At 40.3% G+C, this 3,598-nt stretch overlaps 1 pseudogene; it reads left to right on the plus strand.

Moving 5' to 3' along the window:
• Positions 1-2,598: 2,598 nt before the first annotated feature.
• On the plus strand, positions 2,599-3,305 carry LOC101608079 (annotated as a pseudogene).
• Positions 3,306-3,598: the final 293 nt, after the last annotated feature.

Here is a 3,598-nt window from a genome sequence, read left to right on the forward strand (position 1 = left end):
GTAGAAAGAGATTAATTTGGATTACAGTTCCAAAGGGTAGAGCCCATCATGGTGGGAAAAGCATGGTAGGAGCAGGAAGCCTGGTCACATCATCAAATCAGCAGGGGGAAAATATAGGGAGAGAACACCAACCAGAGCTGGGTTATAATACCTCAAGCCCCACCCACTAGTGACATTCTTCCTCCAGCAAGGCTCTACCTCCTGAAGGTTCCACAATCTTCCAGAATAGTACACCACCTGGGGAGGAAGTATTCAAATACTTGAGCCTTTGTGTGTGTGTGGGGGGGGGGGTCATTTTACATTTAAACCACCACAAAACAGATTCTGGTTGGCTATAGAAAATAACCAAATCCATCCCCACCCAACTCTGAGAAGAGCTTCAATTATACCATTACAGTTATGCTTTTCCTGTTTACCTAATTTTGTTTATTCTTGGGGAGAACATTTCTTTGTTCTTGTTACCTCAGTTTGTATTTTAAAGAGATTTTTTTCCTTTTCTAAAATTCTGTGTGTGTGTGTGTGTGTGTGTGTGTACGTACGTGTACATGCACGTGCATACATGTACATATACAGGCATGTTCCACAACACATGTGGAGGTCAGAGGACAATGTCAGATGTCAGTCCTAGCCTTCTACCTTGTCTGAGGCAGTATCTCTCATTGTTTACCATTGTGTTCACCAGGCTAGCCGGTCCAGAAACTTCCAGAAGATTCTTTTGTCTCCAACTCCCATCTCACCATAGGCAACAGTATGACTATAAATACTAGTGCTAGTGTATATGGCTTCAAGTGAGTTCTGGGGACATGAACTCAAGCACTCATGTTTGTGTGGCAAGCACTTTATCAGTTGAGCTGTCTCCCCAGCCCCTATGAGGAATATTTTTATGTTTAATCCATTAGTTCTTGGGTTTTGTATTGAAATGGTTACTATTACCTAGGGTACCACATTATGAAAAATAAATGTTTATAATTGATTCATTGATCAACTTATGAAAGATCACTGATTGTTACCTTAACCCATTAGTCAAACCATAAGAATTTTTCATACATTATATCCTTAAATGCTTAAATGAAACCAGAAATTGCATATAGTTGGAAACATCTATCACATATATTGTTGCATATAATACATAGTTGTTCTTTTTTTTTAATATGGTTGTGTCTTGACCTCCTGCCACTGCAAATGAGTTCCAGATGCTTGAGCCACTTTGTGCATCTGCCTTTACATAGGTACTGGGGAATCAAATCCAAGAATACTTTGCCATTATTACTGTAATTATGGCTTCATATTGATAGAAAATTAGTTTGCTCAAAATGTTTGGGCTTGAATAAGTATTCAATCCAACTGAAAATGAAGATAGTGCAATAACATAATTTAAAATAAAGCAATATGCTTAGTTCATTTTTCTTAAATATTGATCATTTGGTATGCCATCAAAGAATTAAATCTTTATAAAATGGAAATAGGATATTGAATGAGAATAATATGGTGTCTTCCTTTATAGCAGCTATAGCATGAGATACCTTTACAATCCTTTAAGCATTTTAAAGACTATCCCATTTCTCCTACAGAAGTTTGAGTCTTAACATTAACACTATTTTTGTTTTTGTTTTTAATTATAATTCATTCTTTTTTCTTTTCTTTTTCTTTTTCTTTTATTATTAGATATGGACACGTTTTGTGTGTAAACTTTACACATTGGTACCATCCTTTCCCTCGTACCTGCCCGTATTCTGAAGAGGCTTTCCTAGTTAGGGATTCAGGTCAACCCCATGAGGATTGTGGGTCATACATTATGGGTGCAGCAGTCAGTTATGGGGAGAGGCAATGTCTCTGTGAGAAATGTCCAACTTGTGGCTCAAATAATCTTTCGGCCCCCTCTTCTGCAAAATTCTCTGAGCCATGCTGGGAGCATTTTAAGTCTACTTCAGTGATGGGCACTTAAGAACATCTAAATGTCTGGTTTGGTAGGTGTTGAGTGTCCTCAGTATCTTTCTCCTTCACCCTTGTGCTGATATCAGCTTAAATAAGAGGGCAGCATTCTTGCTCATTTCACCAATTCCTTCATTCTTATTAGGGATGGGGAGATAGCTCACCTGGTGTGGTAGTTTGAATAGAATAGATGGCCCCCAATATATTCAATTGTTTGTTTGTAGTTTGCATCTGCTGGATACCTGGCTGGAGGCAATGTCACTGGGTGGGTCTTAAGTTGTGGTGATGGGTTTCCGATTTCAATCTAAAGATATGCAAAGTGTGCCTAGCTGGAGTTCCTGAAGAGTGCTGTGGCTTTTGACCTTTTGGCTTGTGTTTCTCTCTCTCTGCTTGGTCCTGTGAAGGCAGGCCAGCTTCTTCTGCCATTATGGAACTTCCCCTGGATCTGTAAGCTTCAATAAATCCGTTCCTCCATAACTGTGCCTGGTCTGAAAGTTCATCTCAGTGAACCTGAAGCTGTCTAATACACCTGGTAAGATCACTTGTCAAACAAGCCTGAGGATCTGAGAGGTCCTGAGTTCAAGTCCTCAGCACCTATGTAAACAGTTTGGCATGTCCTAAATCCTGTAGAGAGTGGAGACTGAATAATCACTGGGGCTCTTAAAAATGGAAAATTCAGAGTTTACTAGGTGCTCCTCCAGGACTCTGTTGAAAGTCGTGTCCCAGTCAGTAGTCTGCTCTGACACTCAGGACGTGAGGAATATGATGATGGTGAGAAGCCTGTCCATGTCTTTTACTTTTTGTGTGGCCAGATGGTCCTAGTCCTGGATTGTCAGCTAGATAAGTCACCCATGAGGCCCCAGGACTGATCTCAAGAGATTGATGTAGCCAAAAATGCCCATAAGTTTTGTAACCTGGAGGATGAGGAGGCTGTGTGTCTTCGAAGACCTGAAGGCATTGAATGTCAGTACAGGAAAAAATGTTCAAAGTGTGGACTACCACTCTTCTACTAGTCTCAGCCAAAGAATGCTCCAGTGACCTTCAGTGTGGTTGGAGCAGTAGTGAAATTTGGCCAGGATTTTGGGAAAAATATATACACACTCAGAAACAAGAGCCTCCTAAGAAGGTGATGATGATGACCAAATGAACTAAAGACATGGGCAAGTTCAGCTGTTACTGTGTCTACCATTGCTGAAGAGGAATAAGAGATCAAGGCTCAGGAAGTTGCTGAATATTATGCACAGAATGCCAAAGTGACTGTAAAACAACTGGAGCGCAAAGACATGAGCAAGAAGGGACTGCAAGAGATGGCTGAGCTAGAAGCCAAGAAAGCAAAAATGAAGGGGACATTCATTGACAACCAGTTCAAGTGAACAGGACCTTTCTCCAAGTCAATCTGGAGGCAAGCAAGCACTTTAGATCAGGAAGAAAAACAGCATCTTGATCATATGGACTATTTATGTTCCAGGAGGTTTCACATCCTTCTGGTCTTTTCCATGCAATGAACTTTTGTTGAAGTCTTTGATTCCACTTCACCTGCTTTTTAGAAGGTGGATTTTTCTAAGTCTTTCTGTATAGAAGTTTTGTGATATTTTATTTGAGACAGGATCTTGTTATGTAGCCCAGGATGGCATTAAACTTGTGATCATTTTGCCTTACCCTCCCA

Source organism: Jaculus jaculus, chromosome X, assembly GCF_020740685.1.
Source record: "Jaculus jaculus isolate mJacJac1 chromosome X, mJacJac1.mat.Y.cur, whole genome shotgun sequence".
Classification (NCBI taxonomy): domain Eukaryota; kingdom Metazoa; phylum Chordata; class Mammalia; order Rodentia; family Dipodidae; genus Jaculus; species Jaculus jaculus.